General features: G+C 33.9%; 1 protein-coding gene across 18 annotated transcripts in view; it reads right to left on the bottom strand.

The window, feature by feature from the left end:
• Nucleotides 1-25,000, bottom strand: part of LOC125668277 (caspase activity and apoptosis inhibitor 1-like) — a 122,078-nt gene that overhangs the window by 82,701 nt on the left and 14,377 nt on the right. For 6 of the 18 annotated variants that reach the window (XM_048902191.2, XM_056163479.1, XM_056163480.1 and 3 more), the window contains 2 exons: nt 16,492-16,549; nt 15,298-15,456 (listed from right to left, as the gene is read on the bottom strand). The exons of 1 other annotated variant lie outside the window; for it this stretch is intronic. The gene's annotated coding sequence lies outside the window, so the exon portion shown is untranslated. Of the gene's footprint in view, nt 1-7,254; nt 7,328-13,580; nt 13,616-15,112; nt 15,164-15,297; nt 15,457-16,491; nt 16,550-17,446; nt 17,887-25,000 lie in introns of those variants that run through there. 11 more of the 18 variants (XM_056163478.1, XM_048902190.2, XM_048902201.2 and 8 more) reach the window with 6 other exon arrangements.

Below are 25,000 nucleotides of genomic sequence, written 5' to 3'. Positions count from 1 at the left end.
TAAATATTAATATAAGAAGTGCCAAATTCCAAGTATCATCCCAGCCCTGGTAATGAAGCTCCAATTTCTTAAACTATCATCTCCTTGTTCTCCAAACAAGGTGGTGTGATACATCTGAAATTTACAGCTATAATGTTTCTATGGCAACCCTATTCTGTCCATCACCCTCATTAACAATAAATATACTGTACAATTGTTTTATGTGATACAGTGAAAACTTGGATGTTCAAGTTCCAAATGTCAGATCCACTCCTCATCATCTTAGTAACTTTTGTGTAGATATGTCACTTCTCAAAAGTCACCGCACTTAGAATGACTTTTCAGCACGGAGGCTCACGAGTAAATCTTACAGAAGGAATGCAGTCGGATCAGTTTTTCTTTATTTTGATATTTTGACAATAGGATCTCCCCCTGCTAGCACAGGCATTGTTCTATGTGTTTCTTCGCAAGGAATGAAAATAAAAACCACACATCAACTTTTTTCAATCAGGGAGCATTTTTTTCTACCATTGCCATTTTCACCTGTGCTACAATCATGGGATAATATACTTGTCATGTCTGCCATTTCTTCTGCATCTTCAAAGACGATTAAGATATCTCCTGCTCTCCCCCACACCAAACGGATTTTACCAATACTCAGAACAATCATTTCAGTCTTGCATCACTTTCTGATTATTGAGAGCAAAAACTTTTTCATCAAAATAAAAGATTTCAATATAAAACTTCAATTTTCTGTTATTTCAAATCAAACTTCTAAAATAAAGAGAACAAAATGATCTATGGCTCTCTGACTTTTCAATTTTCACATGCTAAATTTCAATCGTCATCTGTATAAAAAAAAATTAAAAAAAAATAAAATAAAAAAAATAACTAAAACCCAGATGATTTTTCCATACTTTCAAGGTTCAAATTACCATGACTAAAAGAAATGCTATAGAACACAAACATTTAATTTATACCTATCTACTGCATTAAGATTCAAACCTTGGACAGGAAATGACATACACTGAGAGTCACTTTAATATGATCTATCAATACTAAACTTGGATTTCCTGGAGTGTGGCAACTCAAATTAGCCAGATCCTTAACTTTTGACAATAAGAGGGGCTTAAAAAATGTTTTATAAATTGCAGGACAATCAATAATTTTGTCAAGAAATAAAGACTGATAATCGCCATGGAAAATCAAGAATTTATCCCATAAAACAAAATTTCCAAGGCAATGAAATCTCCATAAATAATCAATTCTGCAATGTGCTATGTTGAAAAAGTAGATTCTTACAACTTCAAATCAATATCTGCAATGGAACTGGACAGATTTTTTTCATAAAATTTACATGATTTAAAAAGTTGAATTCGATCAATTATTCAAACAATAACTCCATTTGTCCCTAGGGCTGCCATCATTTAACTTCAAATCAATGCAACTTGATTTTCTTGTGACCAAAAATAACGATTTTTCATTAGAAAAAAATTTGAAATGAATACCTGGTGGAAGAAATGATTATGATTAATGCAGCATAAAAGCTAATTTGAAAATCCAAGCCCAAGTAAAGTAGGACTTGAGGCTTAATTAATTGTGAACATTATTCACCATTGCATGTAACAGTTCAAACGTAATTTATCCATTGTACTTGTATTGGATGACACTCGCACAAAACATGAGCTAAAAAGAAGAAAACGCAACTTAGAATTGTGGGAAATCTGAGATTTTGAAGGTTCACTGAAGATCATTCCTACGTGAATAGGTCATTATAATGCCTATTATTCTTCAGAATTTGCTCATTTATATGATTTTAATGTAATTTCTGTTTCTGTAGTTTGTCTCCAGAGCTGAAAACCCATAGATTCACAAATTACAATACCATAAAACAAACCTACCAGTCTTTTATGCACATCAACTGTGTTCAAAATGTTAAAACTGATACAATCACAGAGAAAAAAGAAACCATATTTTTTGTCTGCCAATGTTTTTCAAAGCCTGTAATGCTTTTGTTCTGGGAGGTCAAAACTCTAATCCTTCAGGGGAACAATATACATGTATGCTGAGCCTTGGCAGTGCACATGTGCTGCAGCCAATATACAGACAGTAGCCAAGATAAATTTACACTAAAACTTATCTAAGCTTTTCAATTAACAAATTTTCACTATTAATTATGGCTAATGGCATACAACAGAGTAGATTATTCTACATAGGCATTTAGCTAATTATCTGATGCTGACCAAACAACTTTTTTTTTCCTCAAGGCCATAACTTTCCATATGGATGACCACTCCACTTAGATTCCATTTTAATGCTGGACATTCACTTTACTTCCAATTGCCTCCTTCACCAATTCCATATTAACCACTTTGACATGCACAGGAAACTGAAATTGTCCAAATTGGACATGCCAACACAAGGTATTTGGGCAATTGAGGAACCAGTTATATATAAATAATGAAATATTGGATGGACATTCCATCAGATCCTTCAGCATGCAAACTCAAACAAACTTCATCTTTCATGTTCTAAAATCTTCAAATCAATATCGTAGATAATGTCAGATTATAATGAAAATATGTGGGGAAACAATATTCTCTTTGCAATTTACAAACTACTGAAACTGTGTTCCCCCGCATTTTTCAAAATTTAATCAATTCAGTATAAGATGATCAGTGTTGTAATTACAATACCATGGGAAGATTTCCATAAAATTTTTATTGCAGAGGAGGTCATTCTTAAGACAGTGTACCAGAACTTCAGTAATCAAGAAATAGCCACTTGGTCAATGTTGAAGTCATTATCCTTTCAAATCAGCAATTCTACTGATTGCCAATACAAACTCATTACAATTAAATTATCAATATGGGCATCTTGACAATATCTCCCCAACCACAACAATAAAAATCAACACAGACTTCAAAGCCTTTGCATTGAAATCTGATTATGTATGCATATTGGCAAATACCATCCATCCCCCAATACTGTCATACCCCCCCTCTAGAAGTCCATGTAATCACACAGTAGGGAACGACTGCATGCCTTCTCCCACCTTATCCCTATACTATCAGCTAACACTCCTTTCTGGCCCTTGTTAAAGATGATAGAGGAAATTAGCAGTTGAAGCTGAGGAAAGAAAAATAAAAGATTAAATCTTTGAATCTGGATGAGAAATCAAACATTGATATCTTAGAAGGAGTATAATTAAAACAGTGAGGGGTGAGAGAAAGTGAAGAAGAAATCTGGACAGGTTAAATCTGGTCTTGGGGGCATTTTGCATCCTATGTACACTGCTGCTGAGCCCAACAGATTTGGCGGATATTGATATGTAAAACGTTCTGACATGCCAACATTGGTTTACAACCCATTCAGATCTTCACCTGCAATTTTTGCCTATACTCTTCTTGGGCTACTGCAAAATTTAATTCATGCCGTATCAAATATTTCTTGGCTTTTATCACGAGCTGCAGCAGAGAACAAAAGCTATACGCTTGCACTATAATCATTTGTAATGACTGCTTGTTGACGAGAATTTTCAGTAAATATACCTCAACTCTTTCAGTATGAGCTCAGCTATTATTCCAAAGTGCCAAAACATCATTGAAAACTGTTGAATCATTTCCTATCAATATTGGCACGACTAGACAAAGAGTAAGAAAAAATACACAAATTCTTGCCCAAAGTAGCATTAACAAATAGATAAATAAAACTTGTACTACTGCTTGACTCAAAGTTTTTCTTCAAATTTTGTTTAAATGAAGACTTTTGCTATTGAGACCAGATTCTTCCGATGAATTAAAACATCAAAGAGGAGAAATTAATTTGTTTGAACATGAGAAGAATGTGAATAAACACAGAACAGTTTCCAGAAAAATTTACATGAAGAAAATATCAAAGTGAACAAAACTTGCATTAATTTATCATCAGTGAAACAGCTTTCTGAAACCAAATTTTTGCAAGTGAATTCTGATGCCAATAATGAAAATATATTTAACTGATCTACCACTGTTGTTTTAAGAGGAAAAGGAAATTTCTTTACAGCAGATTTTAAATAGATCTTTTAGTAACCCTATCGTACTAAGTGCTTAATTCTTCAAACACTTCACAAGTCCCTCTTTAAAACTTCAGAAAATTTGTTTCTGAATTTCAGGCAATGTTTGCAATATGCAATTAATTAAATGATACACCACAGAAACGCACCTAGGCAATGTAAATTTTTAGTTTTATAAAGGTTAGCAACATCTGGCTTCTGTTTAAAAAAACAGCATATTTTTTTCCAAAGTTTCTTAAAAATTCATTTTCAAAATACTCTGAAATGCACTAAAACTGAATGAAATTGGCAGAAGAAGAAAATGAAAAGGCTAAATATAACTTGTTTTCAAGTTTTCCTAATAACTTTAAAAGTGTTTTTGATGTAGGGAATTAAGTAACAAATTTAAAACAGAAACCAAAACTACCTTCAGTAGATGTTCAGGTGAAACCAAGTTACTCAATTTTAAAAGATCTTCTAAGCTCAGTCTCATCATCCACCTAAAACTTTCCTATCCGGTCAACCAAAAACAGGTCAAACTGTCTTAAGATACTAGCTTTAAAAATACTGTGAATTAAATATAAACTGATGGGGCAAAAGACCAGAGATCACAGAAACTACTGTGAATTAAATATAAACTGATGGGGCAAAAGACCAGAGACCACAGAAACTAAGTCCTCAAAGAAATTCAATACCTGTATGGCATGCAAAAGTATAAAAACAACAAACTGCCAACATTCATTGTAAAGCATGCATATGACCTTTCTCATCTGGTAGTAGTCACAATGTAAAGCAAATTCATTTCAAATTATTACATATTTGTTATATGATACATGTTTCTAAATTCAAGTACTCAAGCTTAAAGTTTGAATTTAGTTATGTGAATGAAGTACTTCAAACTTGTGACCCAAAAATAACTTCCTATCTAAAGAAAGACAGAATCTACTAAGTGGAAAACTTTTGATTTTCTAATGACGAAATAATGATTGCTCCTTGCAGAAGACACACTTGAATAGCTGTGCATTACATGTGCCTTTGATTTCATCAGCAGTACTGAATATGCAAGTCCATTTCAGGATATTCATGTTATATCAAAATTGTATAAGGTCCTTGACACAATTTTTATTTCAATAATAATCTCCGACTTAGTTTTGAAGTGCTTAAAATTGTACTTTAATTGCCCCTTGGTTTTATCCTCAACAGGTCCTTGTGCATTACAGCAGTCTTCATATTTGAAATTTTATTTCAGATGGAGGATGTAAATTCAGTAAAGGCAGGATTTCTTTTTAAATGCAACCAGTGCTTTAATGTCATGTCTGAACAACTTCATTTTGATGAACATTAGTGCTTGGTGCCAGTGAGATTATAAAATGATATAAAAAAAATTTCCCCTTGTAAACTTCTAAATGTTTTTTCAAAATTCAACTTAAATCTTCAAGCAACAATTTCAGTTAGATCTTCTCCAAGGTCTGGGAACAAAATGAAAGCAATTATCTCTAAACATCTATTCTGACAATGGACAGAAACATTTTCTGTTGGTCTCCACAACAACAATATATTGGGAGATTTGTTCAATCATTTTAGTATAAAATTTGCAATTCTTTCCCATGTGTTCCTCTGCCTTCAAAAGATTGTAAGGGAAAAAATCAATAGAATATCTGGCCTTGCTGGAGCCAATGGTCATTTCTATTTAATAGTTATCTTAACTGTTAACACAAGTCATTGAAAATTCTGTTCTGGCCAAATTCCTCTTCAGCATCTACTCATCGAAGTCAATAACAAGAGCTTAAATCTCAACCCAGTGAAATCCCTCGTTGGGAGGACAAACCACAGACGTTATGTTGTCATTGCAGTCTACAGAGACAAACATTTAAAAACAAATTTATTAGACAAACAGTAAATAATACTATATCTGCATCCTTGGATCAATACTTGGGTCCCTTTGATATATTGGTTCGAAATTGTGGAGATTTAATCAATTTTCAGATGAAAATAACATCAAACCACAGCATTTCAAAATGGTTTTCAATTTTGTGCAAAAAAGATAGTTCTAAATGACACGTCCAATGTCTTTAACACTCTTTCTGTACGCAAAGTCTCTTTAAATCCAATCAAACCTTACTTGATGGATTTAATTAGACATACCCAACATAAAAACACTAAAACATAAAACCAACTAAAAACTATAGGGTACAAAAATACTGCCCGTGGAACTATATCATTAACTTGTTCAGAACAATTGCTGAAATTATCGAATGTTTAAATTATGCTGCTTGAACATTTAAATGACAGGTATCATTTCAAGCTTCCTTTATGGGTACTGTGAAATCATGAAAATTCGTGGGGGCCAATTTTCATGGATTGTCAATATTTTACTGTTTTGTTGGGATGTAATTTCGTGGATATGATTTTTGTACATGGACACATTATATAGATTGTGTATTTCATTGTGATTGAAATTTGTGAGAAAGGAGTACCAAGCCCCATCGAAATCTAATGGTTCCACAGTCATTCAGTAATTTGAACTGAATCTACAGTCAGCGATATATACATAATTTGAGAATATTTCCATCTAAAAGATGCAGATGATGAAAACGTGCAGTAACACGAACAAAATGTGATGCAATCTATTGCTTAGTTTAAAATCAGAAACCATGGCAGTGAATTACCTACATGTAATGTACCCATTTCCTTCAAATGATTACATGTATACAGATAAAACATGCCTGAATATATAAGTGACGAAAAAGAGCCATAAAGTTGTATATACTAGGTACTAGACTCTCAAGGGAGTTTGTGCCTTCATTAAATATGTACGAAAGCAACTTCAACTTTTCCTTAGAGGAATTGCCCTCCTACATTTAATCTAAATAATTCATTAATAGTCTCTAGCAATTCCAAATAAATGAAAAGTTTTAAAACCCCAAAAAATATCCCTTTTCCAATCTGAATTTCCACCTCATATGTTTTCTGTATATCAATTGTGTTTCTATAGTGATTGACAAAAGGACAACTGCAATTCATTATAGCATGTTTGTACTAAAAGTGAACTTTAAAATTACGGTTATGAAACTACTACCTATATTGTATCATGTTTTTGCAAAGCAAAGAGGAAAAAACGGACACGATTTGTAAAAGAACGATGTGAAGCTTTTTGTTTTCATTTTCTGTATACATGCAGCTAATGTAGTCGCTAACGAAGGTAATTGATAACATCTATTGTTATTGTTTTCAAAACATACTTTTACTCCTGTGGTCAGACTCCTATCTTGACCTGGCAAGTACATCACAGGTCTGTCATCTTATCCCCACGATCTGAGAAACAATATCCACACAAAATTGCTTGATTTTTCATAAATCAAAAAGTTAAGGCAATAAATATCATATTCAGAGTAATTCATAATCTTTTGAGTTTGGAATCTTTCATCTTTGAGCTCTTGGCAAAAAGCAATATTCTAGTTCAACCTTTAAACTGCATGCTTTGAAAGAGATACCTTCAATTTATGTTTCAGAGGGACGCAAATCTAGACATTTTTTCTCTCTAACTCTTGGATCTGATGCATCTTCAAATGACCACAGAGGACAAGATTTAAAACAACCTTAAATTGCAAGATTTCAAAGGAAGAATTTAAAGTTCACTCCTGAGTTCTTGCTAAAAGTTGCAAGAGGAGTGGTAAGTTAACCTCTTTCTTGTATCTAGTGATTCTCTCCTTGTAATGAGACTGAATAATCAATGGTTGAATATTTTGTGCACAATCAAATTCAACTGGTCAAAGAATGGTCAGAACTCAGCAAATTTCTGTGTTTAAATGCTAATTATGCCAAACAGGGTCCGAGTCCTGAAAACCTAAACCACAGAACCATGTGGGATAAATATGAGAAACAACCATTGATAAAGAAGAAAATGCCCTGTCCCTCCCCCCTTGAGCCAATGATTTAGTCATGTATTTTGTAATAAACCCTCTAGAATGCACAGCCATTACAGGACTGGTTGGCAACTGCTGCTTTCAAAAAAGTCTCACTTCTAACAAGATCCTTCCCTCAACAGGAGTCCTGCATTTCTGAACAGAAGTGACATTACAACCCATTAGTGAATTGAATTACTGGACAAGGAAAGTGTCCTAACTTTTAACACAGATAGGTATCCTTCTCCCAGTTATTGAATTTCATACAAATAAAGTCTGTCATAAAACTGGAAGAAAAAATAATTATCTTCCTAAAACTCGATGAAGTTCAATTAAGACTACATATTGCCCTGTGCGGCCCGACGAGTTTCTTTTAGAAATTTGCAATATAACACATTCCATATAAAGTTGAATTTTACTTCAAAATTACCAACAAGCAATGTAAGAGTACTATAAAACGTCAATTAGTGATAAACTTTAAAATTCCTTGGGGAAATTTGACCATCTAGGTGTATGCAATAAAAGTTTCATGTTGTTATGAAGGCCTCTAGAGAACTCCCTCATCAATACATCTATGTAGAAAAAATCCATAATAATTCTTTATTTAATGAGTTCATAGCACATGTGTGATTGAAATGAAAAATTTATGGTGATGGACCATCTTTGAAGTGAAAAACAAATATTAATCCCTTTGAATCTCCCAATTTAATTAGTAGATCGACTGCATGTAATGTTTGATTCCTAGTTTTTTATGCTGTGAATTAACGCTTTATTCATAGCCTTATAGACGATACATCAGTTTTATCCTATTTCCAAGTGTAATGAACTTGCTGCTCTTCTTTGGAAAAAAGACAAGTTGTCTGTCTCCATCATGCCAACCTTTGGAGACTCACTTTGACAAATCTTGAATTCTTGCGTCATAAATAAATAAACACACGGTAGTTAAAAAGCTTGTCTAATAGTATTTTCATTTGATTTTTCTGTAGGGAGTATACTGGGTGGTACGCACTCTTTCGCAAATTCAAACCAGCCCTCCATAATGAATGCCTTTCTGAGACTTTGTTGTTTTTAATCAAAAGAATTGAAAAAAAAATGTCAGTCTAAAAGTTCTGTTTTATCCAAAATTGCAAAGACAATTCTTACAGAGGTGATAAAAGTAACACATGTTCAAGTGTTGATGTATCGTTACTAATGAAGTCTTTCTCCAAGTTTTCTCCATCTTCATATTTTATCATTACCAACACATCATCAAATGAATATATTGTAGGATCTCGAAATATTTCTCTGACAAAAAGCTTTTAATATAGATAGCCATCATTTTTCAAACTTTGCTTTCACTAAGTAACGATACATATTACACAACTGCTATAATTATAATGCTCTATGAAAACAACACTATCACACAAAGACGATTTATAATTCATAATTGATGCAGTGAGTAGATTCAAAGTGTGGACTGAGGAGTGAGCTATACTGACAACGCGATGCTACTGCTGTATTGTGTACCTAAGGGTTTCTAGCCAATCCTATCATGTAATTTATAAATTCTTTCATTTTCAAGACTAGTTACATCATCTCAGTGGTGCTCCTCTCTCACTGATATTGTGTTACCTCTTTGAGACTTAAATTTATAATCTTCATCCAATGTTGCACATCACTGTGGTATATGTTCAATATAACAAAAATATACACTCCATTATTTTTGTCAGTCACTATGGCAAACTAAAGACATGGATTTTTCTCATGTATCTAACAACATCAGGCCAATGTCTTCCCTGTCTAGCAAAACTTATAAACTTTCTTTGCAGTGTATTTAATTAATTGTCAATGAAAGTTAACTTTTCCAGGTATTACCCCATGATGATTTGAGCTTATGAAACACCTACACATTTCTCAAAACCCCATATCATTCAGTATAGACATCAGTAAGAGATACATGTATTTGTTTCTGACTTCATATCACAAGAACTATCCAGTTATGAGAATTATAAAGGAGCTATTATATTAGTCCTAATCCTCTCATTAAAAATTTTCTACGTCTTTTGAATTTCTCTATTGTACAGGATAGTGAAGGAACCGAGGGGGTAGTGGAGGTTACATTTCCTTTTACAATATTTACTAATTTGATTGTCCTGTGGTGGGTTGCAATCCCAGCAAAAAAGTGTCCTATAAGGTCCCCCCCCCCCTTTGAAAACTTTTCAGAATGTGCCTTGACAAGTAGTGGAACTAAATCCAGCTCAAGTATTACCTCTATATTTGTCTCTAATTGCTGTAAATTTTAGGTTACAGTTTCTCAAGATGGGGGCTGCAATACCAGCAGAAAAGGTATAATTGTGTCATCTATGGTGCAACACCCTCCCCTCTCCCTTAAATTTTGTGGATGCACCTTGCAACTAGGATATCACCTGATTAAAGAATGCCAGTTCAAATATATAAGGACGCTTCCAAATCAGTTTGATAAAAATAGTACCCATGTGGTTCTTATTTACAAGACTTCTTATTTACAAGACTTTTATAGAAATGTTCTCTATACTCCTATGTTATCATTAAACCCTATTATATCCCCACCCTGGTGCAGGAATCAAGATGTGCAAACTTTCATACAAGTCATGACCTTCTTGGTTCATTAATTCTAGAGATAGATTCATACACTGCACTCTATCTTCATCATTCCTTTTTTTGAATTTTCCTTGGAAGGGAACATGAGGCCAAAGGATCATACTGTTCACATGGGCAACTGCATTTTCCCACATATTAAATCCTATTTATGATCCACACAGACCCTCAAGGTCAAGGTATGAACAAATTTGAATCTACACTACATGAGAATACTAGCAAAACAATTTAACATACAGGTGACTATTGATGGCTTGAACTTGGAAGTTTTCAATTTCTCAAAGTAATTTCGTTACCAGTCCTGATTTTCCCCCCTATGTAAATTAAGCAAGTGAACTCTCATTTTTTAGTACCCAAAACTCTCGAAGAAAAACCCAGGGCTGTCTCTGTCCTTTTTGGTACAGGATCCGAGTCCCATTAGATTGGGAAAATTATCGATGTTTTGGGTCAAATTGGGAAATTTTACTTTTCGTGCCTTAATTGTCGAAAATGTGCAAGAAGTTATAAGTAAAAACAAAACTAACACGGTTTAATTTTTTTATACACATGATGTAACAGTTTGTGATAATGGGAATTTCTAGATAAGTAAATTGGGAATTTGGGGGGGTGGGGTGTTGTTCCCAAATGGGAAGGGTCCGTTTATCGGACCCAATTCAAAGAGATTGACGACCCTGAAACCAAACCAGAAAAAAAAAATTTGTTTCCTGAGCTGAATCAAACAAAAAATGAATGTCTGTACAATTTACAAACGATAGAAAGATCTATAAACAAAACGTTTAGTTGATTTTAAAAAATGCATGTTAAAAATGTGGTAAATTCAAAAGCCAACATTAATGGCCATAATAGCAGGAAATCTACACATTTTGTGCAAAAACCTCCTTCAATTTAAAAATTTGAAAATCAATGAATTTAAGAATACAGTCAAACCTTGTTTCTCAAACTTAATGGGACTGAGCAAAAACTTCAAGATAACCAAGGATTCAAGACATAGAGAGTAAAATACTTAATTTAGAATTAGTGATTGAGACTTCCGAATAGTAATGTACCGATTATCGCCGGCTTTTGATTGGTGGTCGCTATAACTGAAACGATGTGAATAATCGATTGTTGTTTTGAAAATCGCTGACATCAGTTGTTTTGTTTTTTAATAATACGAATATTCCTGTCGTGACTAAATGCCTGAGCTGAGTCCTCCAATAAGATTGAATGATTGAACATTGTTTAACATCCCTCTTGAGAATCTTTCACTCATATGGAGATGTCACCATTACCGGTGAAGGGCTGCAAAATTTAGGCCTATGCTTGGCACTTACGGCCTTTCAGCAGGGAGAGATCTTTATCGTGCTACACCTGCTATTACACAGAACCTCAGGTTTTGCCTCTTACGACAAGCAAGGGGTACTGAGGCCCTATTCTAACCCGGATCCCATAAGAACATTTATGGTAAAAAATAAAGTAAATTCATTATATTTATGTCATAAATTTGAAATGAATGAAATTCGATTATTTTTCGATAAATCAACCAAAAGGTGCATCAGGTTAATCTGATTATCGATTAATCCCCCCCCCCCCCCCCATTGCCCATTACTACTGCTACTTCTGAATCACTTTGACATATCCATGGTATTCAGGATATCAGTGTTCGACATACGGAAGTTCAACTGTATATTCATACATTTTTGCTAACAAATATACCATCACTAGCAAAATATGCAAAACAACTTGTCTGAACCCCAAGATCATTAATGCCCTTGAAAATTCTTTGTAATAAGTAAACAAATGTAAGAATTCTTTGTGCATATTGGTTCTGAGTCAAAACACTTCTGTGGTCGACAATACAGTAGAAGTGACAGAATGAGTAATATTTATTATGCAAAATGTAAAAAAAATCCAAAAAAAATAAATTCTATAGCTTTAATGTCTTTTAAGTTGTCACATTCAATAATTGGCAAAATGATACACCACCAACTTCAATAGCTTAAAATATATGTATATTGTTTTATCTATCTATCATCATAAATGCATACTGTGTGATGACAGTCGAGAGGAAAGGTTATTTTTAGAAACTACACAGTCACTCATTGTAAAACTTTGTATCTACAGAAGAGAAAATGCCATTTGTTTTCACATCTGTAAATTCTTAAGCCATCACAATGATCTGTAAGTCAGATCTGAAAATTATCAACTAGAACTTTCATTGTTCCACATCTGAGCAGTTTAGGGATCCAAGTTGGAAGATAAGGCCTAAGACTTAGCAGAAAACAGGGAAGATGCCTTCTTTAACGTCCAACTCATTTTAAAACAAAGCAATGATAAATGTAGATTATTCTACAGCGTCTTTAGACTTTAATAAACAACACAAAAGAAATTTGCCAAGATGCCATATTCATTTATTATAAAAACCACTGGAACAGATCCAAGATTCTCCTGATACCTTCCTTACTACTCGTTAGATTAGCAGGCATTTTACATATCCAATAAAAGGTTCACAAGAAATTTTCTGATCAATTTCATATTAAGTCTTCATTGCTGCTTCTTCACAAAAATTGACATAAAATCTCGCTGTGCATTCTTCTAGTCGTCAGACATGATTTAAAAAACATGCTGTCTTCTACCTCAGCATATTTTTCTGTTTCTTTTACCATTTACATAATTTGACTTCGAAGATGAAAGGATTATCATAACTGCCATGGTGTGTTCTTGTTCAACAGAACATGTCAACACGGAAGTATAATTCTAAAAAATATGTAACACCTTTCACACTTAATTACAGCAAGAAAATTAGTCTTGAAAATATCAGTTTCCAATGGTCTCCATCCCTTGTTGTCCTTGAGACTTTTTATATAATGAATAGACAATATGCCTATTAGGTGTCTGAACATTTTCAAAAATTTATATGACGCATTCCCGCCATATGTCTGCTTTCTCTGACACATATTTCTCAAATTTTATCGGAAGAGGCAAATGAAAGAGACTGACAAAAAAATCTCTTTTTTTATAATTTGTGTCACTGACAGCCTAAGTTTTCCAGTGTGAGAAAAATTTACCATCTGTTGGAGAATAGGTATCCCTGTGCACACACCTGAAATCACCAGAAGCTATAGGAATATATTGTATTAGAAAAATGAACAAAGAAATTCTGAAGTAATTGAATACAGAAAGGAGAACCGTTTCATCAGTTTCTAAGCAGCATGCAAGTGCAACTTTCTCATTATTTATATTACATACTCCATCCAATCAATACCTGATATTGATTCATTATGCAATGACCACACAAAATGGACCAAATCATGTCAGAATACTTGCATAATTTGTAGTCTTCGTGGTTCAAAGCTGGTTCAAAAGGTAAACCACATATGAACAGAGCATCCACATGTTCAAAGTAGATCAAAATTTTAAACTTCAAATTCAGCTTAAATGCCAATCGTTGCCTAATCATCATTGTTTCCTAGATTTTAAAAAAAAATTGGGGTGACGTTGTTAAGTTCAAATGCCAGATTTATCACGATCCTTCACAAAACTGACATTGAGCTAATTGTTTCAGGGGAAAAAATCTAATGTACGTGTTAGCACTTTTCAAAATCTATCTTTAAATTTAAGATTTTGCTACTATTAGCAGAGATTGCATCCCAATAGGCTCTATATAAAGAAACCTTAACATGTGATACACAAAAATTACCATGTCAAATTGATGTCATCTACTTAACACTCAATAAATTCTCTTGACAATACATAATCCGATGAACTGTCCTTGAATAGGAAAAGGTTTCTTTGAATATACCTGCATCACAGGTAAATTTAGTGCAAAGCCTGATCTTAAACATCCCAATATATCATAAACATTAAAAGATTTGATACATTTCTTGAACATAAATTTTCACTTCAAGTTAATATAGATGTCTTTAGATGATTTATCTTTAAATTTGTGAGCAATAGATTGGCAATATATTGTACATTTAAAATTCCCTGAGGATGTAGAATTAAGTTCCTTGTCTATGACTAGGTTTTACACAAATAGACTATTACTGCATAAATAGTTTGACATTTCTGCATCAAATGTACGAATTGAAGATAGAGATGAAACATTACAAGGCAGAATCTCATAATTCAAAAATGAATAAACTCATATATAAATAGGATACTTTTATGGGACTTATCCAGAAATTTTTTAATGGGGATTTGAGGGTTGCCACCATAGATGATATTTTCTCTGCGTTAAATAGGGAGAATTGCAGTCCTTAAACTAGCACGAAAACATCTTTTTGGGGTTAAAACAAAACTTTGCATTAAATTAATGCTAATTTATTTTCCGCAACACAGAAATCATCATGAACAAAGTGGAAATTGGATATACACGCAGAAAAAATCTGATATATGGTACTTATATAAGGTAAAGTTTAATGATACTTTGTAAAATGTATGAACCTTGTAATTACTGCAACCAGTATTTATTTCATTTTTTAAGGTGTCACACTTGCTCGAGAACTATCTAGCGATCAGGAAGGATTTTGCCGCTACATCGCCATTAAGCTAATCTCAATGGGCGAAATCAAATTAGCGCCTACTGTTTTTAGCTCACCTGAGCTATTCTGATCACCTTTTGTCTGTCCAACCGTCTGTCCGTAAACCCCTGTTAAAAAAGAAATCAATAACTTTTCTCACCTTTTTACCCCCTATAAAATCTTCCAAGATTTCTTATCTATGATATGCCTAAAATTTTAATATAAGTCAATCAACATGCAGAAGACTCAAAAGCCGATTTACCATATCCAATTTCAAGACTCTGAGCAAATAGAGAATCTGCGTGGATGTTGCTTGGAGTTATCACAAACTTCCTTATTTCGATGTAATACCCCCACGCAGTATCAGTTTGGATCCCTAAGTTTCATGACCTCATCATTGTCTCATTCACGAATGTTACTCCTTGCAAACAAAGTTTGTCAATTATTCATAAATCAAAGAACATGTAACACTAACAAAATTTAGTTTACAGTATTAAAATTTTATGTACTTTTCGAGTCTACAGATTTAAATTATACATATATAGTGCTAATAGTAATTTTTAAACAATACAAAAAGAAACATTCAACAAAAGCCTTTATTGCAGCCTCTGATAACTGTGCAATTTCATGTAGAATAATTATATACATAATTCAAGCATTGATGTATTCCTGTTTCCCCAATGAAAATGTCATTTTCTGAATGTGAATAATGTCTGGTTTGAGTGTAACTTTTATCTACAAACTAGCAAAACATCGGCAGCTTCCTTAGCTTTCTCCACACAAATTAGTTACTCAAAACTATGCAGATTTTACTTCATCTTTGTGTCTCTTACCAAACACAATGAAGGTGTCAATTTAGAAGTATTTACATTAACTGCCAGTAAATTAAACAAGAGACTTGCAGTAAGAGTACATATTCTTTGTAAGTAATTTGTGACAAATTAAAAAAAGTATTTAACTCTTGATTAGGTCTATTACTGTGTGTCCTTCATCTGTCCTCTTAAGTGGAACCATGCAGTAAAAAGTACGGTTTAAATTGTCACAGTCACCACATCAAAATTGTCCTTGTGCGTTTTCTGTGGAATTATCTCTAAAGCCTTATTATAAATGTAACACCATAAGAGATTAATGTAAAATATGACTCCAGAGTCTATGATTCATGAATGAACATTCATTTTGGCCAATTAATTTCCCATTTTAAATGTTAGCTGCCATATATGTCTTTAAAAAGTATTTAAGCAAGCGATGCAATATTTGATTTCAACCTAATGACCAAAAATTACTGCCTATTAAAATGTTTTATTACAAAAATATCCTTTTTGAAAATGTCAGCAATTTAACGGCTTCAAACTGCAAATTCAATTTACCAATAATTGCCCATGATGCAGAAATAATCAGCAAAGCAAATATCTTTTTATTTGCAAAATTAAATATTTCATTTCACAGAACTTATTACCTTAGTTTGGAAAGTCAAAACTGGAGATCCTGTCCTCAAGTCATCATTCAGACTCTTCCTAAAAACAATACAAAAGATATCACATTTCTGATGGTAATAGTTGTACAATGTAATAAATTTAATGTGGTTAGTTAGGGGAATCAGTTTTACATTAGGCATAATAATAATTGTGTGGTTTCTGTTTCCCTCCCTACCCTATTTTTTGATCTTCAAATTCTAATTTTTTAAACTCTGAATCAGGTTCCAATTATCGTAATTACATTATCCTGCACTTGGTTACCCCCCCCAAAAGTTGATGACACTAGGAAATTTGTGACGTCAATGAGTAGAGATGGCATCGTAGTTTGTCATGAAATTGACGCAATATTTCAGTATCATAGTATGGGTTGCGGTCAGTGGAAGAGTGTTTGCTTCATAACCAGGGGTTTTTGAATTCGAGCCTCGTTTGTGCCATGGTCACGTCAACCCTAAGAAGAAAACATAAGTAGCGATTGCTCCGTCGACAATTGCTCAGCATTTAGATTTGAGAATATTGGATCTTTTGGATATGACCTTATAAATGGCGGTCCCATGTCACTGCAGATGTTATTATACCTCAGTATGAGAATTCTATGCAACGCGTAATATGATTGGTCTAGATGGTCACATGCCAGGGATGACAAAACTCCATATCTCCCTCTCAAATATCATAATCTCCCTATCATATTTACCCCTTGGGCAGCCTCGTACATTTTCCATAAATTTAACGTCAAGGTAGACGAAGTATATTGTGACATCACAATAAGTCCGAGTCATTCTACTTTCATAGTTCGTAAGGCACAAAATATGCGGGTCTCTGATACACAGTTGAATCGCATGGTTTTGGTTAATACAAAAACAAGCAAGTAAATCAGCATTCAAGGAGAATGGAAATACAAAAACTGGTTATCATATCACTGTATTTCGTTGTTTGTACCTTCTACCGTAATACGTTGACGGCACGGTGTTACCGTTAGGACGATCTCAGCTACATACAATGTATAGATGAGCGGTCTCCAATTTCAAATGCACTTTTGAGTCTTGCTTTGTTTCGGTATAATAAACAATTTATTGCATAAATGTTCGGGAGATATGAGGATTGCCCTCGGGGAATATGATTTTTCTTGGGTGAATAAATCTTCATATCTCCCTCACTATCATGCAATAAATGTATATTGGCACATTAAATAACCCTCAATACTACGGCCCTGAGCGCTACAGATAGGTCTAAATTTGTGGTACTTAACTAGCTAAGTACAACTGGTGATGTCTCAATACAAGTGAAAAATTCTCAACAGGACGTAATCAGAACATGGGATTTCTCCGCAGGTGTGATGATTTAATTCATATTAATTAAACAATCATTTCAAATTGTCTGGCTTGGATTTCTCAAAAAAATCTTCATACTAGTCATGATTTGATAAAAATCTCAGACTTATAAGTCCAAGTTTCGACTTAATTTCCCCCCCCCCCCCCCCCCAAGAAATCCAGGCCTGATCTATGTATGGGATCCTTCTAGACTATATATTCCCAGCAAAGAAAAAGCTATGTAAAAAATGTTCCGAATGAAGCGTAAGCTGGAGCACACACTCATGGATTGGTTAAAAAAAGAATTTCTCAAATTTTACAAATCCATATGTAATTGTCTCCATCCTCCTTTCCTGAACCAATTATAAATCTGTTATTTCATTATGATGTAAAGATATGAGATTTTATTAGCTACATCTAAGCAGCCTGAAATACCATGTGACATAAAGAATCTTGACTTTTAGATGGTATGATAGACCAATGGTTTGCGAGAAGAGTAGCATATCAGAAACACAAGTTTATAAGTTAATTCAAAATGGCCAACAAATGATGGGGTGACATAAAGGCCTACTTTCATGAAGAAAATATGAAAACATGTACTCTCGATGGCTCAAACTTTAATCTCTCGAAGTCAGAAAACTCATCATGTACTCTTGATGACTCAAACTTTAACCTCTCAAAGTCAGGTCCCAATTAAACTAAGCAAATTTTCTCCCATTTTCTCAAACTCCCAATCCCTCTAAAACCTTGATCTCTTGTTCTAGGTCCAGTTGAGTATATATTCCTCTAAACCCTTGATCTCTTATTCTAGGTCCAGTTGAGTATATATTCCTCTAAACCATTGATCTCTTGTTCTAGGTCCAGTTGAGTATATATTCCTCTAAACCATTGCTCTCTTGCTCTAGGTCCAGTTGAGTACATATTCCTCTAAACCATTGCTCTCTTGTTCTAGGTCCAGTTGAGTATATATTCCTCTAAACCCTTGATCTCTTGTTCTAGGTCCAGTTGAGTATATATTCCTCTACACCATTGATCTCTTTGTTCTAGGTCCAGTTGAGTATATATTCTTTTATCAAATTTCACTCTTGATAGCTTGAAGTGCTGTTAATTTTTATTAACAGTCTGTCAGATGTTTCCTAATTAGAGACACATGACCTTTACATGTGACCCTTACCTGGTAATGAAGAAAATGTTTGTGTGTTAATTGGTTGTTATGTAAGTGACATTTCATCTCTTGTACTGCCATTTACTTGGTACTTGTGATAATTGTTAGTAATCAATGATTAAAATAATTTTTGAAGTTTACATAGATGATAATTTTGAAACACATAAAATTGTGAGCAAACAATAACATCTTATCTAATCAGCTGGGCATGTATTTGTGTGGACATTTATTTAGTACTCTATTTTCATCAGATTACTTTTAAATACATGAACTTTTGGTATATCATTTTAACCTAAATATAGCAATAGTCATCTGCTAATAGTACTTTCATTCCTACACGATGACACCAAATCTTATACATTAAAACAAATGACTTACTTCTTTCTTTTATCAAATTACAATTGAATTATACTTCAAACTGGTAATACCTGTACTTTGTATAGTGACTGAAGTTACAGGTGTTCTAGAGAGGTCAATTTTGTCTCCGCCAATCAAAAGCCATAAAGGTTTCGTGAGGAAGTTGATTTTTCTTAGCCACTCAAAAGCCATGGCAACCATTTTTAAAATTTGAATTGCTCCAAAAAGTAACAAAATCTCTACAGAACCATTCAACAAACAGCTTTACTTAGAATGGTGACAGGGGATATGTCAGCAGTCTTTTTAAAGGAAAAAAATTGATTTGCATCTATAGAAATGTTAATTTGTAACAAGTAAATTCTAGCCGACTTTTGGTCTATATTTATCATTTATCTTTCACTGAACCTTTGGATAATCCTATCAATTAATTCTTTTAAATCAACATGTACAATACATAGAAACAAACACACCAATCAAAGAAAGAGTTTATAAAAACCTGCTATATCTAGAATCACATTATACCTCACTGCCATCAGGCTAACTGACAAGGAAAGCTAGAACAAGAGCAACGCCAACGTGGCATAATACACCTGTATATTTGCTCAAGGAAAACATATTTTAGTGGGATTCAATGGACTTCCTCCACTTGGAATAAGGTATATGCGTATTAAATTTGACACTCCTAGCCCCAATGGTTCGGTCTGTATACCTACAAGGTTTTCCTACTAAGTAAACCTATGACCTTGACCTTTGACCTTGAAAAAATGGGCATCTTCCTCTCATCATGGTGATCAAATATACCAAGTTATAATATCCAGGAGCTTACGCTTCGGTTTGTATCCTGCCCACAAGGTTTTCCTAATAAGTGATACTACGACCTTGACCTTTGACCTTGAAAAACAATAGGCACCTTCCTTTCATCATCATGATCAAATATACCAAGTTATAATATCCTGGAGCTTACGGTTCGGTTTGTATCCTGCCATCATGGTGATCAAATATACCAAGTTATAATATCCAGGAGCTTACGGTTCGGTTTGTATCCTGCCCACAAGGTTTTCCTAATAAGTGATACTACGACCTTGACCTTTGACCTTGAAAAACAATAGGCACCTTCCTCTCATCATGATGATCAAATATACCAAGTTATAATATCCTGGAGCTTACGGTTCAGTTTGTATCGTGCCCACAAGGTTTTCCTAAAAAGTGATACTACGACCTTGACCTTTGACCTTCAAAAACAATAGGCATCTTCCTCTCATCATGGTGATCAAATGTACTAAGTTGTAAAGTTCTAGGGCTTATGGTTCAGTCTGTATCCTGCCCACAAGGTCTGGACAGACAGACGGACGACGCCATACCATAATATCTTCGACGGGCGTATAAAAAGGCATGCTCAGTTTGTGAATTTCAACCTCACCATTATTTAAGAAATTGTCTGTGACAAAAGTAATGTCAACTTGAAACATTACTATTCTGTTGTTATTCTTACTAGGTAAATCCTTGAAATGGTTTATTTTCATCCTATATCTATACATTACATACTCTACTTCAGGGGTGGATCAAAAATATTTCAACAGTAGGGGGAGGGGGGTCCATTGATTGATTGATTGATGTTTTCCACCACACTCAACAATTTTTCAGTTATCTGGTGGCGCCCAGTTTTTATTGGTGGAAGATTTTTTTTTTTTTGTTTCGATGTTTTCTGCCACACTGAACAATTTTTCAGTTATATGGTGGCGCCCAGTTTTTATTGATGGAAGAGAGAACCCAGATACAATGTACCTGGGAAGAGACCACCGACCTTCCGAAAGTAAACTGGGAAACTTTCTCACTTACCGGCGCGAGCGGGATTGGAACCCGCGCCGACAGAGGTGAGAGGCCGTGTGATTTTGAGCGCAATGATCTAACCACTCGGTCACGGAGGCCCCTATTGGTGGAGGAGAGAACCCAGATACAATGTACCTGGAAAGAGACCACCAACCTTCCGAAAGTAAACTGGGAAACTTTCTCACTTACCGGCGCGAGCGGGATTTGAACCCGCGCCGACAGAGGTGAGAGGCCGTGTGATTTTAAGTGCGATGTTCTTACCACTCGGCCATGGAGGCTCCCTGGGGGGGGGGGTCCAAAAAGACCGCATTATCATTCAGAATCCTTTATACAGCCTGGTCAGTCTTTCCTTTGTCTTTCATGACAACAATTCCCATGGAAGTTCAAAACCATGCAGCATGTTTTGAAAGTCATCTAATGCACATCTTGTTTGAAAAATAATGCATCGGAAAAGTGCCAATAGAATCATGACTTAAGGTTGATCGATCCTCATGTGATGTCATAGGGTTTTGCGAAAATCTTAATAATTTAAACATTGCGCATGATAGAAATATATCTTTCTTAGCAATTTTATTCACTGGATATAATAAAAAATCTGGTAAACAATTAATACTGAAAAAGTTTATATTTTCCATAGATAATCAATTATTTATGATTAAAACTTTTTTGTCAAGGGCAATAACTCCTATGCTGCAATTTCCTTTACTGGACGTCTATTATACATTGGTTTCCCTAATATCCACAATTAATCTATACATATTTATGAATTAGCAGTGTTTTAAAACTATTGATATTTAAATTTTGTCATTTCAACAAGTTCTTATTTATTTTTATTATTCTGTTTAACGAAAATGTGTGATTTTCTGATGTTGATGTGTACTTCTGTTTTCGTGTATCTGACCTTTTTAAAAAGGTGGCAACATACACATTTTCTTTGGTCATTAATTAAATAAAACTATATTGAGTGGAAATTTATAATTTTTTTCCACTTTTAACCATTAATATTGATAAGTCACATGAGGATGGAGCGACCTTAAGTGCGATAGAATTTTTTTGAAATTTTGGTGTAAAGTAAGAAAAAGTTGAGAAGGATTTTACATAAAAATGTGTAACAATTATTCACTGCAGGAAATGGTGTGATTTTAGCAGCAGTACAAAAAGTTGAGAAGGGTTTAGCATAACAATGTGCGATGATCATTACTTCAGGAAATGATGCAATTCCTGCAGCAGTTTTCAACAACTTCTAATATTTTCTTTAAATAGTTATGAACCGAAAGATTTTTAAACTCGGGGTAATGTTAAATTTCTTGATATGGCACTATAGCAATATATCTATAAAGGTCATGTGATGTCATATGATGATATAGAGGCTGTAGAGACTCTTTACACTATGCATATATATAAAGATGCACATGTTTCTGAAGCAAAATAGTTCTTGTCATTTCAATGACCATAATGCTTACCTGTTGAAATAAGATTTTAAAAGAATGTGTGATGAAAATGTTAAACAGACTCAGTATTGCCTTAACATACCTGCACATTCATATATATCTATTATATATTGATTATATACTATAGACTTGCAAAGTTCAATGTTTTGCAAGTCCTGAGCACTATCCCATCAATTTCATGATCAAGTAATATTGACCTTATAAACTCATATAAGCAAGACCTGATCATTTAGTCCAATGGGAAAGAATAAGAGAAATATCATACCGTACTGTATAATACCACCTTCACACTCACAGATTTTTCTTACGAGTCCTTACGGATCTCCGACTTGTAGTCAATCGCAAGCATTCGTAAATCACTCGTCGGTATCCGTTAATAACTCATCACAACTTGCAAGTGTCCGTGAAAGTATGGGCAAATTTTTTGACATGTCAAAAAAAATTTCACAATTGTCCAGATTTCATTTTCCGTAAATAACCCATAAATAACTTGTAACAATCCGTAAGTATCGTAAACTGATTGCAAGAAGACGTAAACCACTTGTAAAAAGTTTTTTTTCACGAATCTTTGCAGTTAGTTTACGATATGTTACGGATAGTTTACGAATTATTACAAATGCCTAAGTGATATTTACAATTTCATTCACGTCGGGTTACAATCGCTTTACGGATTGTTCAGAGTCGTTACGAGCTTTACGTATAGACACGATTACTTTACAAGTACATACTTAAACTTTACGATTAATACCACCTTCACACTCATGGATTTTTCTTACGAGTCCTTATGGATCTCCGACTCGTAGTCAATCACAAGCATTTGTAAATCACTCATCGGTATCCATGTCTAAATCGTAACAATCCGTGTACTTTTATGGCTTTGTGGAATACGTGAATGTGAAGGTACCATAAGTGGTATTTTTAGCGAGACACAAACTTAGCAATTTTCCATAAATTATGGGTATAAATATTTAGCAAGAGCTAATTTTAGCGACTTCATAATTCCACTAAAGATAGTTATCACCTCTGATTTGGAATGAATTGATGCTAAAAATACCAAAATTAAATCCTCGCTGAAAATTCTTCTTATACGGTATATTGGAGGGGGGATAGCAACATTTACATGTAAATAATATCTTTACTGTGTCCTGTGGTTACAGTAAAGATTTGTTGAATACCATAGCCAGATCACAGAGCTTTTGACATATCCATGAAATTTTATGCTCATGAACAAAAATGAAACCAGTATCTAGATAGCTAATGCACAAACTGAAACTTGTCAACTAACACCTATAAAAATTCTAATCTTCAACAGAAAAAGTTAAAATATTTACCTTCAGAGAAATGGAAAACCAAAACCAGAAAAAATCAATTTTAAAAACTTCACAATCTTTTGAAATTAGGTGTCTTACAAATGCAACCAGATAATTGGGGTGAATACTGTGACCATGCAGTTCTGATTTTGACAGTTAACCTGATAGTTACACCTGCCTGTCATCATGGATCAAATGAAGACTATAAAATAAAACAAAACAAATAATAGAACAGAGAAGAGCAATACAATATTTATATTCCATCAATGATACTGCTACAATGCAGTATGATCATATATTCATTTTCAATCAGAACTGACATTAGTAACAATGTAACCCCCTATAAGGTTATTGGTCATCAACATTATTCAGTACATACACTGCCTATATGAAACTTTTTTTTTAATTTAAAAAGTTCATCAGTATATTCATGTTTATGTTTTCCTGGAAATAAGTAAGAGAACAACCATTAACAACAGTCCTTCACCACAAAATCAAAACTATGAAATAAGTAAGAGAACAACCATTAACAACAGCCCTTCACCACAAAATCAAAACTATGAACAAACAAAACAATTTCACTCTATGACCTATGGCAAATAAAAAATTGCAAATGGACTTGGGTGACACTTTACCAGCCTAGAATGGGGCAGAGTTTCACCAAATCTCTAGGCTGGTGTAGAATTTCACCAATCTCTAGGCTGGTGTAGAATTTCACCAATCTCTAGGCTGTTGTAGGGTTCATAAAATCTCTAGATTTATTGCTAATGTATAATCAAACAACTTTTTTTCCAATGAAGAGTGCCCACATCCTATACGTGCAATGTATCATGATGGACATTGTGGCAGAATAAGACTACACAGAGAAACTTTTTTTCATGACACTTTGTGAAGTGGTACAAAGCTTGGAGTGACTAAAAAATCAATTAATTAAATTTCTAAAACAATTCCCCAAACTGTTTTGCACTCAAATTAATTGTGTTCTGATACTCCAAATATACATCGTGTTTCATCAAATAAATTAATGCATTTGACTTTTTTTATCAACCGATCTCAGGCCCCTGTCAACC

This window comes from Ostrea edulis, chromosome 4 (genome assembly GCF_947568905.1).
Source record: "Ostrea edulis chromosome 4, xbOstEdul1.1, whole genome shotgun sequence".
NCBI classification, from domain to species: Eukaryota; Metazoa; Mollusca; class Bivalvia; order Ostreida; family Ostreidae; genus Ostrea; species Ostrea edulis.
Note: the sequence above shows the minus strand (reverse complement) of the source record. Positions and strands in the feature narration are given on the sequence as shown.